The following is a 15,344-nucleotide window of genomic DNA, read 5'->3' as shown; positions in this document are numbered from 1 at the left end:
TCTTCATGTTATGCATAAATATCCAATGCTGACTTTATTTTTTGAACTTCTTGAAGAAATAAATTTGAAGTAGGATACTCGCTACCTGAAATAATGTGTATGGCTATCCAAAAAGCCTCCAACAGTGAGCAAATCTTTTGAACTTTATCCCATTCTTCTTCTTGAGGGCAACAACCATAAAAGGGATCACGTTCTTTGAACATCTTAAAAGCTTCTTTGAACTTGAGTGCACAACTTAACATCTCAAAAGTCGAGTTCCACCTGATTTTGCAATCACGAATCAATTTTTTATCCTTCAACTGTAATTGTTGCACACACTCTGCAAATTGTTGGTGCAACATTCCTCGGGTCAAGGTTGACCTGGTTGACCAAGCTTGAGTCTTGGTTTGGATTTCGATGTTTGACAATGCAAGGTTGATTGAAGAAGAGTCAAGTAGGTCAAGGATGACCGGATACTTGACTGGGAAGTCCTAACTGGGATGTTAGGCAGGAGGAAAATCCTGGTGAGTGAAGCCAGGTGAAAGACCTAGTGAGTGAAGCTAGGCAATTGGGAAGTCTTAGTGAGTGAAGCTAGGCAGGAGAAAAATCCTGGTGAGTGAAGCCAGGTGAAAGACCTAGTGAGTGAATCTAGGCAATTGGGAAAGTCCTGGTGAGTGAAGCCAGGCAAGAGAAATCCAGATGGGTCAAGGTTGACCAGACATCTGGTGAGACCACCAAGTAGGTCAAAGGGATTGACCGGATACTTGGCACGAGGAAGAAAAGTCCAAGTAGGTCTTAGGGAGTGACCGGATACTTGGCAAGAAGAGAAAAGTCCAAGTGGGTCAAAGGGATTGACCATACACTTGGTGAGAGAGTCCTAGCTGGTCAAGGGTGACCGGATGCTAGGTCTTATGTACCAACAAGTCATGGTTGACTAGATGTTGGTTTAGGGAGCTTTGGGCTTGGTTTTGGGCAAAAACCAAGATCTGGATCGATCCACCGATCGATCCGGTGAGTCCCCGCGAACAGAACCCCTTTGGATCGATCGGTGGATCGATCCAGAGGTCCCAATCGATCAGTGGATCGATTGGGACGCTGCTGCTTCGCGCGATAAGCACTGGATCGATCCGTGGATCGATCCAGAAGTTTTTCCAGAGCACAGAGGCGCTCTAGATCGATCCGTGGATCGATCCAAAGCCTCCCCGATCGATTGGGAGCATTCCAATCGATCGGGATTCTACCGTTAGCGTCGATTTAAGCCGCAGGCGTTCATTTCCTTCCCAGCACTTCACCGATTCATTCCAGATTCATCACAGCTCCTCCCCAGCACTCTCTAAGCTCCTTACCGCCAGTTCTTGAAGGTTCTTGGAGGTTCATCCAAGTCAAGAGGCGAGTTGCAACGAGAAGAAGAAGAAGCTAGGGTTTTTACTGCATCTCTTGTAAGCTTTTGCTTATTCTTTACTACCCTTTTTTCTACTAGTATTGAGAGTCTTGTAGGGCTTCTCCGCCTTCGGTAGTTACCGAAAAGGAGTGTTTATTAGTGGAGGTGTGTGTGTGTGCGTGGATCCTTGGACTAGTCACCTCTTGTGAGGTGGATACCAAGTAAAATCCTATTGTTAGCATTGTTGTAGTTTGTTTCTTTGTATTCCGCTGCGCATCACTTTGAAGAAACAAGCAATGAAGCACGACGAGCACACGCGAAGCTATTCACCCTCCCTCTAGCTACTTTTCGGTCCTAACAAGTGGTATCAGAGCAAGGTTGCTTTTCACCGGAATCACCGCCAGAAGGGGCAAACATAACAAGCAAAGCTAGAGGGTGAAGAAGTTGGAGCAAATTCATCAAAGTCAAAGAATTCAAGAAGCTCAACTTCAAGATGCAATTCCAAGATGGACTTGGATTTGATACAAGGGTGGCTCCACCATACACATCCACAAGCTTCGATTCTTGGAGATCAAGAATTGAAAATTTCTTGATGATGGAGATAGAGCAATGGTTTGCTCTAATGGAAGGTTTTAAGGCTCCAAGGAATTCAAAGAGCAAAGTTCTCAAAAGGAGCAAATGGAGCCAAGAACAAATCCAAAGATGTGAGGTCAATGACAAAGTGACCAAGCTTTTGGTCAATCTATTGCCGAGCAACATCTTGGAGGAAATTGGAGAAGTTGAAGATGCCAAAGAGCTATGGAGCAAATTGGAAAAGGCTCATGAGATCCCCTCCACTGTACCTAACCAAAAAGAATCCAAAGAGGGTGACTCATTGGAGCAAGATCAAGAGGAGGACTCCGAAGTTGAGAGATGCTCAACTTCCGAAGAAGAGAAAATCCAAGAAGCTTCATTCTCAAGGGAGTGTAATCAAAAGAGCAAGGAAGGAGCATATTCCTTGTTTCATGTACAAGAGGATGAAGAAGAAGGTGAAGCCTCCACCTCTAGGATTGAGGGGGAGCAACTCTTGGTGACACCGGATCAAGAAGAAGGAGAATCCTCCACATCCGGGTCAAGAGAAGAAGAGGATGAAGAAGCTTCCACCTCCACAAGTCAAGATAAATCAATTGGAGGGAAATCGATTTCGGATCAAGAGGAAGCCTCTACATTCATATCAAATGGAGGAGCAAGTGTCACCCCTACACAAGAAGGTATAAATAGTTCAATTAATAATAAGAATCATATTATATGTTTTGAATGTAGGGAACATGGGCACTACAAAAGCAAGTGCCCTAAATTGGCCAAGAAGAAGGGCCAAGTGGCACCTAAGGGCAAGGAGAAGCCAAAGGAGACAATCCCCGGAACAAAGAAGAGCAAGGAGCACATTGTGTGCTTCTCTTGCAATCAAAAGGGGCATTACCGGAGTCAATGCCCTAAGGGGAAGAAGATGGTCAAGGCTCAAGGAGGAAGCTCAAGTCAAGGGGGAGCCTCTAAGGTAAAAAGGAAGGTAACTTTTATTGAGCCTATCCCTTTACATTATGGTAAAAAGCATGCTAGTTCTAACTTATATCATTTTAATGCTATTTACCATAAGAATAGAGAGCATGATAAAATTAAGGAAAATAATGTAGCTTACCATGCTAAAACTACCACACCTAGGATTAGGAAGGTAGATAAAAATCTAGGCAAACACACTAAGGACCTTAGCTACAAGCCTAGAAATAAAAATGCTCATAAATTTAATGGAAAACCAAAAACTAAGGACTTAGTGATAGAAAATCAAGTCTTGAGGTCAAGGCTTGATAAAATGGAAAAGACCCTAAAAAGGATGGAAAATATCCTAAAAGGGCAAAATGAGCATAGCCTAGGTCTAGGAGCACAAAGGTCATCTAATGGCCATAGGGGTTTGGGATACAAACCAAAGGCTAAGAAGGATGTAATCTCTTACCATAGGGTTCCATATAGTTATGGAACCAACCCTAGGTCTAGTGGTCAAGCCAAAAATACAAGGGAAGTTATCCCTAAGAGTATTTTTGCAACAAATGTGACTAAGACTTCTAAGAAGTCTAAGAAAGTCACAAAGAAGGTTACAAGGGAAGCAATCCCTAGAGTTGACCTAGAAAAAGTGACCAAGACTTCTAAGAAACCACACAAGGTCACTAGGAAGGTATCTAGGGAAGTTATCCCTAGTGAATACCTAGAGCATCCAAGGAGCACCAATAGGTTTTGGGTTCCTAGGAGCATTTTCTCTATCCCATAGATGGGTTAGAGAGTGTCAACTCTGAGAAGAAGGGTAGTTAACCCAACTTTGAAGAAATTGACACTCAAGGAGTATTTTCAAGGTTTTTGTTAACCTTTGAAAATGAAATAGATTTATTGTTACTCTTGGAAAGAGTAAAATGTGCTATAAAGGAAGAAATTTGAGATGACTTTAAATGGCACAAGAAATCAAGTGTTAAGAAATACCAAATTGGGACTTTGGTATTGTCTTAGGAATTTAAGGCAAATCTAAGCCTTAATTTAAAGTGATTACTCTTATGGGAAAATGAAATATACCAACATTTGAGGAATGTTTTAAATTTTTAATTGGCATAATTAATTCAAGAGATTAAAGAAATGTCAAGTTGGGTTTTGGCATTTTCCTAAGGAAATTGGGCAATCTAGGGTTTATGCTTTAGGATTAGCTAAGGGTTAAGGATATTTAGATAGATAATCTAGGTATATTTTAATTATGCAAAATCTTGCCATGTTTGGTTGCCCATTATATGCCATGACATCATGTTTTATTTGTGCATTCATGACTTATTATGAAAAACTCAAAAATATCATGTCATGACATACATACATCATGTAGTTATAGGAAATTTTCTTCTGAAAATTATTTCTTTTTGATGTATGCCATAACATTATCATGCATTATGTTATTTCCTTAAAATTAAGGACAAATGGCAGTTATCATCAAGTGGCATACCAAATGACATCCTAGGTGGATGGTCAATATCCACAAGATGACTAGATAAATATGCATGAACCCTAGGTTAGAGCAAAACCAAAATTAACATCTCACAAAGACCTATAAGATGACTTGTATGTGTTTTATGCACAATAGATACAAGTGAGATGTTAGGAAGACGAACAAAACTCAACATGCTGAGTTAGTGCATTTCCTTGAGTTTTAAGTTCATCAAAACACATAGTTATATGTTTTCCCATCATTGGGAAAGCTAATGTACAAGTCATGTGCATTAAGCCCAAGGAACATGGTGGGATATTGGTTTTGAAAATGTTTTCAAAATAATTTTGGAAAACCTTGGTGAAGGCTATCTTTTGATAGTAATCACCATTGAATAGTTAGACACAAACTTGAAGAAAACACTAAAGTTTTTGCAAGTTCTCAAGTTTGTGTCAATCTTTGAAAATATGATGTATTTTCATAGAAAACTATTTTTCCATGATAAATTATACCCTAAATAATGTCTACACAAATTTTTACGATTTTTAGAATTTTGTAGAATTTTCTAGGGGTTTCTGAAATTAGCTGAAATTGAATTTCAGCAATTTCAGGCCTCCAATCGATCAGTGGATCGATTGGAGTGCCTCAATCGATCAGACGATCGATTGAGAAGGCATTTCTCGCGAGCAGAAGCTCGCTGGATCGATCAGCCGATCAATCCAAGAAGATTGAATCGATCAGTGGATCGATTCAGCAGGGTTCAATCGATTGGAACCCAACTCCAATCGATTGAAGATGCTGATTTTGGCTGGGAAAGCTTATTTTCAGCATTTTGAACCTATTTTAGTCTAGGTAACCATTCCAAACCCCTGAAAATACATTTGTATACATAAAAAGGGTGTTTTCGTGTGGAAAACAAGGATGGATTGGTTAAGGAAGGCTAAGTTGAAGTTTAGGTTGAGGTTTGTTTCAAATTTTGAATATTTGAACCTCAAAACTTCTAAAATTAGGTTTCCTAAAGTTTTGGGGATTCCAAGTCATTGTTGGTGCAATGACAGAAGTTACCACCATGTCTTTATGGGGAGGGACTCTTTAAAGACATAAAAATTATTTTTCATGAACCTTGGAAGGTGGTTAACCTTCCGTTAAGAACATGCTCAAGGTTGAGCGTTTGAACTTTAATGGGGAGTGGATATCCTCATTGTTCAAGTGGTTTCAAGTGGATAATGCTCAAGGATGGACATTTGCCTACATTGGGGGAGAATGTAGGGTTAAGGTTAATGAAGGGTATGAGACCTTCATTATCGTGCTGATCACAACGAGTGAAGTTGTGAACGACGATGAGCAACTCTTCAGGGGGAGAGTTTTCAACAAGTGAATCTGTTGATGTGTGCCCAAAAATGGGGTATGGTTTGATGTGTGCCAATAGGGGGAGAATGAAAGGGAGTAAGTTAGGCTTTTATCACCTAGAGGGAGTTTGCCCTCTTAGGGGGAGAATGAAGGGCTTAACTTATGCATTCATTACCTAGTGGCATGAAGAAGGTTTAGGCTATGGGATTAGCCTAACTTACATGTGGTATTTGAAGTGATAGTGTTGGTATTGTCAAACATCAAAAAAGGGGAGATTGTTGGTGCAACATTCCTCAGGTCAAGGTTGACCTGGTTGACCAAGCTTGAGTCTTGGTTTGGATTTCGATGTTTGACAATGCAAGGTTGATTGAAGAAGAGTCAAGTAGGTCAAGGATGACCGGATACTTGACTGGGAAGTCCTAACTGGGATGTTAGGCAGGAGGAAAATCCTGGTGAGTGAAGCCAGGTGAAAGACCTAGTGAGTGAAGCTAGGCAATTGGGAAGTCCTAGTGAGTGAAGCTAGGCAGGAGAAAAATCCTGGTGAGTGAAGCCAGGTGAAAGACCTAGTGAGTGAAGCTAGGCAATTGGGAAAGTCCTGGTGAGTGAAGCCAGGCAAGAGAAATCCAGATGGGTCAAGGTTGACCAGACATCTGGTGAGACCACCAAGTAGGTCAAAGGGATTGACCGGATACTTGGCACGAGGAAGAAAAGTCCAAGTAGGTCTTAGGGAGTGACCGGATACTTGGCAAGAAGAGAAAAGTCCAAGTGGGTCAAAGGGATTGACCATACACTTGGTGAGAGAGTCCTAGCTGGTCAAGGGTGACCGGATGCTAGGTCTTATGTACCAACAAGTCATGGTTGACTAGATGTTGGTTTAGGGAGCTTTGGGCTTGGTTTTGGGCAAAAACCAAGATCTGGATTGATCAGCCGATTGATCCAGCAGGTTTGTATTGATCCGTGGTTTGATCCAGCAGGTTTGGATTGATCCGTGGATTGATCCAGCAGGTTTGGATCGATCCGTAAATCGATCCAGCAGATCTGGATCGATCAGTGGATCGATCCAGAAGATCTGGATCGATCCACCGATCAATCCGGTGAGTCCCCGCGAACAGAACCCCTTTGGATCGATCGGTGGATCGATCCAGAGGTCCCAATCGATCAGTGGATCGATTGGGACGCTGCTGCTTCGCGCTCTGGATCGATCGTGGATCGATCCGAAGTTTTCCCACAGAGGCGCTCCGGATCGATCCGTGGATCGATCCAGCCTCCGATCGATTGGGAGCATTCCAATCGATCGGGATTCGACCGTTGGATTTAAGCCGCAGGCGTTCATTTCCTTCCGACTTCACCGATTCATTCCAGATTCATCACGGCTCCTCCCCAGCCTCTAAGCTCCTCACCGGTTCTTGAAGGTTCTTGGAGGTTCATCCAAGTCAAGAGGCGAGTTGCAACGAGAAGAAGAAGAAGCTAGGGTTTTTACTGCATCTCTTGTAAGCTTTTGCTTATTCTTTACTACCCTTTCTTCTACTGGTATTGAGAGTCTTGTAGGGCTTCTCCGCCTTCGGTAGTTACCGAAAAGGAGTGTTTATTAGTGGAGGTGTGTGTGTATGTGCGTGGATCCTTGGACTAGTCACCTCTTGTGAGGTGGATACCAAGTAAAATCCTATTGTTAGCATTGTTGTAGTTTGTTTCTTTGTATTCCGCTGCGCATCACTTTGAAGAAACAAGCAACGAAGCACGACGAGCACATGCGAAGCTATTCACCCCCCCTCTAGCTACTTTTCGGTCCTAACACAAATTGCACACGTCTTGCCTCTGAACGATTTACATATTCTACACTTTCCCTTATATTACCAATAATACCTTCAATCTCTCTCAATCCATCTTGAACGCACAAGTTCAAGATATGTGCACAACAGTGAACATGAAATAAATTTCCTTCACATGCCAATGTTCTTGACCTTTGAATGGTATCTTTCATATATCGAATAGCCAAATCGTTACTTGAAGCATTATCAACTGAAATAGTGAAAACCTGTTTTCAATGCCCCACTCTTTCATACACTTGAAAATGACATCGGAAATTTGAAGACCTCCCCTTGGTGGTGGAATGTTAATGAAACTTAAAACTCTCTTTTGTAAATTCCAACAAGAATCAATCCAATACCCAGTGACAACCATGTATTCAATCTTTTGAGTCTTTGACTTCCAACAATCTGTTGTTAAACTTATTTTATCAACACACTCAAGACTTTTCTTCAACCTCTTTTTCTCAATCTCATAAATTTTCATACAATCTACTCTGCATGTTGTCTTGCTAATTTTTTGCCATTCCGGCATTCCACGCCTCATCATTAAATTGAACCCCTCTTCATCAAGAATGGTGAATGGGTGTTCATGCATCATGATCCAATGAGCAGCTGCCTCCCTCATTTGTTCCATGTCAAATTTTCCAGAATGCAAAGTAAGAATGGATGGTGAAGCTGAATCAGTGGGCAAAAATCTCAACTTTGTTTGTTGTTCAGCTGCTCGCAAATTAATTTTTCTCTTCACACAATTTAATCTATGTCTCAAAAGACTTGATGTGGCCCCTGATTTACCCAATGTAAAAAGATATTGACAATGTTTACATTTTGCTTTCTTTGATCCATCCACTGTATCAAAATCATTCCATACTTCTGAATTTTTTTTTTTCTTTGTTTGGAACCCCTCTTCCTCTTTTTCTTCAGCATTTTCTTGTGTTTCTTGACCAGCTGTGTCAATTTGCTTGTTGATCTCAAGATTAACCTCATTACTTTCAGCTATGACACTATTTATGGTAAGTGGAATAGATGACTCTTCCATAGACATAACTGATCAAGAGATGAAAAATTACCAAATAAATTATAAAAAACTCAAACAATAATAAGAAGAGAAAGATAATCTACAAACAAAGGCAGGATTCACGCCAATATGTTTTTTGTAATTTATAGTGCATAGAATTTGTTAGAATTTAAAAAAAATAAAAATAACAACCAATTAAACTTTAAGGAGAACAAATTGCATTTCTGGACTATCGGAACAAATTGCATTTCTGGAGTCTGGACAACCAATTAGACTCTTTCGGAAGGTAAGTGATCATGAGGGATATATATCGTTTAAGGATAAAAATTTGCCATTCTACAAAACTAAGAGGATTAGTCGGCATAACATAATTGGAGACTGCACTAGTGGTTCTGAATTAATCAAGCATGTCAATGAGAAATTCATCAAGAATGTTAGTGTGAAATTCATCAAACATGTCAGTGTGATATTGAGGAATAGTGTATATTTATATGGGATGCCATCGCCGCCCTATAGTTTTTTCAGTCTCGTGAATGGCACGCTTCCTAACTGTACCTACATTGCGAGCACGGCGAGTTGCCTGATGATGACAGCTTTGTCTACCACATCACAATGCCAAAAGCTTATGATATGAATGATGCCACTTTGAAGCCACTATTACGATCTTTTGAACAACCAAGTTTGTGCATTTATGGCATAAGAAACAAGAAGAAGCAAGAAACGCACAAAACACAGTGTTTTCCAAAAACTCATCAAAAAATAAACGCACGCGAGAGGTTTGTTGGGTGCGGCTGAAACTCTGAGTAGGCACCGGCAGCGACTCCTGAGTAGGCACGCGCGGCGACTCCTGAGTAGGAACGATGGTGACTGCTGAGTAGGCGGCGTCGCAGCGATGGTTGAGATGGCGACGGCGAAGGGTGAGGGTTGAGATGGCGGCGACGAAGGGTGAGGGTTGAGCGTTGCGACTTGCGAGTTGAGAGAAATTAGGGCTGAGCGAACTTAGAATTAAAATTTAGGAATTGAATTTAGATTTTAAAAATAAATTTTTGAAATTTACAGTTTTACCTAGTATTTACCATTAATTACGTAATGACACATTGACACCAAACTTATTAATATTTACATGAATAAATAAAAATCATATATTATACATATAGCTTGGCTCGAAAAAGCTCGACAAGCCATCAAGCCAGTATTATAGCAGCTCGAACTCGGCTCGAATACTAAACGAGCCGACTCGAGCTCGGATTGAGCTCAGTCAAAATCAAGCTCGAGCCAAGTTTTGATTGAGCGGTTCACGAGCGACTTGACTTGTTTGCAGCCCTAGATTAGCAGCCTATAAATTAAGAGGTTCACACCACTCCTTCTAGCTATAAACCCTGCAAAAAGAGTTAATAGCACGGTTAATATAGTTTTATTAATGAATTTTAAAGCTCATGCACGAATCCATGAATTTCCGAGAACATTATTGTTAGTACTATATATCAAAATAGAGAAATTAACAAAGAAAAGACCTACATGTTTGCTGATAATTATTTTTAATTATTTTATTTTTTATAATTTTTGAATTTTTAATATTTAAAGTATTTTGATAATTTTTATTTTGTAATTTTTAATTATAAATATATTTAGGATTTTTTTAAAAAATTTCCTTCGATAAATTTTGTTCTATCTATTATTTTTTTCCTCGATCTTCCGATTTTAAATCTATATAAGCGTGTAGTTAATGTTTAAGAAATTTTTTTTTGAATATTTTTGGACTTCTTATCATTTTTCTATTTTTTGATATTTCTCTTCGAATCAATAGATTATTGAAGATTGTTTTTGATGTCATGCGCCAATTACGAATTCAGTGGCCCATAGGATAATCGCTATTCCACCCATCATAAGTTGGTATCGGATCTCATCAGATCAAATGGAAAGTCGTCGTGGTCATAATCAAAACAAGCATGTTCTAATTGAGGAAGCTAAATATCGTAGTCATAGCGTTCATAACATGATAATGATTGAGGATATATAAAGATAAGTCGTAAAGTTATCCTAGCATTTAGTGACATAAGATCTTAAAGATAATAAGTTCTCTTATCTTAAATTTGATTTTACTTTTGAAAAAATCCTAATTTTCAATAAGGGAAAGATGTCCAAGTACAAATTTGATTTCAAGGGATACAAGATCAGCCGTCCCGTCACTTACAACTTTGAGAGAACGTCGGATCTACAGCGCTGCTACATCCCCTTCCTCCAACGGCGACGGAGACAATTATAAGGATGCTAACTTCGATAACATCGAGTATGACTCCTGATTGTCTGATCACAAGAGGCGGCAGGGATGACCACAAGATCAAAATATTATTGATCTAATTTATTACACTGATGAAGTGGATGAAGTTAATGATGAAGTTGGTATGAATCTTCAAATTGAGGAAAAAGCAAAATGAACTTGTTGATATGGATGCAAGTCCAAAGAGGATACTATTTGAGGAAAAAGCAAAATAAATTGAACTTGTTGATATGGATGCAAGTCCAAAGAGGACAGTGTTGTTGATGAGGATGTTTCTCCAGTGGACAATAATTCGAGGATCAAAGTGGAAGAGAAAGCTAAAACTACAAACACGGAGTCAAAGTCAAATAAGAAAACTATTTCATCTGAAACAATAGAGACCTTTGAATATCCAAAGAAAGGGATAGAATCAATTAAGTTATTAATAATCATCATTTGGACATATTATTTTAAAATTATTTTTTATTATTCTTATCTTCTCATATATCTAAATTTATGTTTTTAGTGTATTTCATGAGTTAGAGATTTTTGTTAGTCTCTATTTCAATTCTTGTATATTTGATAAATATTACGGATATTATTTGAGTATCTTTTATTTTATAGGAATAGAGAAAGACAATAATTGAGGAGAAGATACCGGTTTGATCCAAGTGATGGTTGTATTCAATTGCCAAAGGTTTAAATGAGAAGAAAGAACCTAATTTAAAGGCCTAATTTGAATAACCTTAAACCCTAATTCAAACTTTGGTTTAGTTCAATGAGTTTAGCACCGGTTCAATCAAATCTTAAAAGGGAGAGGCCGGTTCAGTGCACAGTGGCTTGCGGCTTAGAGCTAGGCAGAATTACTGTGTGTGATCCTTCTCTCTTCTCTTCGTAGACTCCTTCCTATTTTTCCCAAGCAACCATCAACGAAGAAGACAACGGTGGCTTTTAGTGGAGCTACAACAATGGGGTCACTGGACTTCGTCGAAGTGGTTTCTCCAGTGAGGTTCGCCATTTCCCTCACATCCCCTTTGAGCGAGCTTCTACCGGAAATGGTGAGGAAAGCAGTGTTGGAACCCCAAGGTTATTTTGCTGTGATCAACAAGTTAAGTTAGGTCCTGCGTGTTTCTAACCTTGTGTCTAAGTGTGCAGGAGCTTAAGAGCACAGGTAGTCGAGCGGAAGACGCAGCTAGTGAGAAGGACGGCAGTCCGAGGGACGAGGTACTGCGGAAGAGTACACCGGCGGACGAGAAGGAAGCGCGCAGTGGTTCCGAGGGACGAAAGCCGGAGTGGAAGATTGCTCGAGGAGCAAGAGACGCAGCTAGCGAGAAGGACGACAAGAGGTGCGTCCAAGGGACGAAGACTGCGGATGAGTACGCCGACGGACAAGAAGGAAACACGCGGTGATTCCGAGGGACGAGAAGCCGGAGGGAAGCTCGCTCGAGAAGACCGGAAGTTGGGTTCGGGTGAGCCATTTTCCGGATGACAGAGATCACCCAAGCGAACGGATCCGGAGTAGAAGACCCGGACCGAGCCGAACCGAACCAGAGCAGAGGTCCCGGACGAAAAAGCCAACCGCTGTTGACTTTCAGCTCCGAGGCGCTCGGAACCCTTCCGAGCGCCCGGACATGTTTTGTTGACCAGATCGCATCAAATGCGATCTGAACGTTGGGGATAAAGTTTTATCCCCCCAGGGCGCTCAGAACCCCTTCTAGGCGCCCCGACCAAAGTTATAAATAAAGCCTTGGTCCAGAAGCTTTTCATAAGTTCAGAAATTGTTACAACACTTGTGTGCTTCCACTGCTTAGATTAGCTTCTCTCTTTCTGTGCCTACACTACTGTAAACGAGGCTTCTCCGCCTGAAGGAGTTCTTAGTGTGACCATCTTCCTTGGATTAACAACCTCCCCGGTTGTAACCAAGTCAAATCCGGTGCCTCGTATTTATGCCTTATTTTCTGCTTAATCTATTTTCCAAGTGTTAGCTTAATCGTTCGAGAAAGGGTTGTGTTTTATTCAGGGCTATTCGACCCTCCTTCTAGCTGGCCCAACGGTCCTACAAGTGGTATCACAGAGCCGAGATGCCTCAGAAGGACTAACCGCCGTCTGAAGCAACAAAGAGATGGCCGGACCAAGCATCCACTCGCCGAAATTCGAAGGAGATTTCGCTACTTGGAAAAGCATATGCAGGTGTTCTTTACCACCGATATTGAATTAACTTTAATAATGAAACTTGGCTTTGAAGCTCCAGAGAACAAGGAAATATATCAATGGACAAAAAAGGAGCAGGCCGACTTCGTGGCGAACGGTAAGGCAGAATACCATCTACTAAGCGTTCTTCCGCCTCAAGAAGTCAACCGGATCGGGAACTACAACTCCGCAAAGGAACTTTGGGAGAAGTTCCTCGAGCTGCACGAAGGAACGTCCGAAGCTAAGCTCGCTAGACGAGATCTGCTTCGCAATCAGCTCACCAGCCTGCGACTTGGGGAAGACAAGACAGTCGCACATCTGCACTCCAGAATAAAAGAAATCATTATCGGACTCACGAATCTCGGAGAAAAGGTAAGTAACCGAGATTCGCTCAAGTACGCATTAAATTCATTTCCGAGAAATTCAAAATGGGCATAACTAGTAGATGCTTTTTACATTTCGAAGGACTTAGAAAAAATTTTATTAGAAGAATTTTTTTTCAACATTTGAAGTGCATGAGTCAAGATGTGCAGGAATGAAGGAGCCCAAGAACAACGTCGCCCTCAAAGCTTCGAGAGACGAACCTGAGTCGGAATCTTCTCTCAACGACGAGGAAATGGTAATGATGGTAAGAAGATTCAAGAAACTTTGTAAATTTAGATCTACTAACCATCTGCAGGGGAAAAAGAAAAGGACAATCCGCTGCTACCACTGCGACGAAGAAGGGAATGTCAAGGACAACTGCCCCAAGCTGAAGAACAAAGACAAGGAGAAGGGTAAGGAGCCTATCCAAAAACTAAAGGCCCTGAAGGCGACGTGGGATGATACGTCTTCCGAATCGGAAGTCGAAGCATTCTCCGGACTCGCACTGATGGCGAGTCATCAAGACGACTGCGATTCAAGCTCTTCTCAAATAAGCATCGAGAGCATCGATGAAGGGGGAGACACGTCGGAAGAAAGCAGCAGCTCAGGGGGAGAAACAGACAACGAGATCGACAAGGTAAGTCAGGTATGATCTCTTCCTCCCGATAAAATGTTTAAGTTCGTTAAACTTTTAACAAAAGATTGCTGCAAATTAGAAAGTGAAAATAAAAATTTAAAAGTAATTCTAGCTAAGTCTTGTCCCTTAGAAGAATTAGATAAATTAAAACTAGCAAATGAAAAATTGAAACTTGAAAATGATGATTTGAAAATTCAAGTAGATAACTTGAAAAACTATGCATGTTCATCTAAAACCAATTTTAGAAGATTTAATAATTTAAATTGGTACTTTAAATATCACCCGGAACAAATTAAGAACATTTCAAGAAAATATGTCCCTAAAATTTTTTTGGTTAATCTAGTAGGCTGGAACCTATATGGGTTCCGAAGTCATGCTTAAATTAATTTTAAAATTAAAATTAGCGCTTTAAGTGAGAAAATTAAACAAAGAATTTCTTTATGAGGCTTTGTCAAGGAAGTAGTTGTTGCTCCAATAACCAAGAAGGCCTAGTGCCTCGCCACGACCTGGAAGCCAAAATATTGAAATAAATGTTTAATTAACTTACTAATAAAGCATTAATGCAAGAATTAATTAATGCTTTAAAAAGGTTATTCAAAACATTTTTTTTTCAATTTAGAAATTTACTTACTTAAATTTTTTTTAAATTGACTAAGTCATTTTTTTTTACTTAGAAAAATTTTTCTTAAAAATTCTCAAATGATTAAGTTAGAAAAATTTCTTTCAAAAATAATCTTTACTTAGAATTTTTTTTTTTAATGTTTTTCTTAAGTTAAAAGATTTTTTGAAATTAGAAATTTATGCTCAAATTACTTAGAATTTTTTTTAAAAAAAATTGCCTAAGTCGGATTTTTAAAACTTTACTTAGAATTATTTTTAACATAGAATTTATTTTAAATATTTTTTCAATTTTACTAAATTTTTAACCCTTAGATTGTTTTTCTTGGAACCCCATTTTTTGTGATCAAAGGGGGAGAAGGGAAAGTATAAGTCTAGGGGGAGGTAGATAGATTTAATTTTTTCTATCTTTTTGTACTTGAATTACAAATTAAGTTAATTTACTTAATTTTATTTAATGTCTATTTTAACCCTAACTTAACTTGGGTTGATCACACCAAAAAGGGGGAGATTGTTGGAACCCCAAGGTTGTTTTGGTGTGATCAACAAGTTAAGTTAGGTCCTATGTGTTTCTAACCTTGTGTCTAAGTGTGCAGGAGCTTAGGAGCACAGGTAGTCGAGCCGAAGACACAGCTAGCGAGAATGACGGCAGTCTGAGGGACGAGGTGCTGCGGAAGAGTACACCGGCGGACGAGAAGGAAGCACGCAGTGGTTCCAAGTGACGAAAGCCGGAGCGGAAGATTGCTTGAGG

Source organism: Zingiber officinale, chromosome 5A (genome assembly GCF_018446385.1).
Source record: "Zingiber officinale cultivar Zhangliang chromosome 5A, Zo_v1.1, whole genome shotgun sequence".
NCBI classification, from domain to species: domain Eukaryota; kingdom Viridiplantae; phylum Streptophyta; class Magnoliopsida; order Zingiberales; family Zingiberaceae; genus Zingiber; species Zingiber officinale.
The sequence above is the reverse complement of the archived record's forward strand: the minus strand, read 5'-3'. Positions refer to the sequence as shown.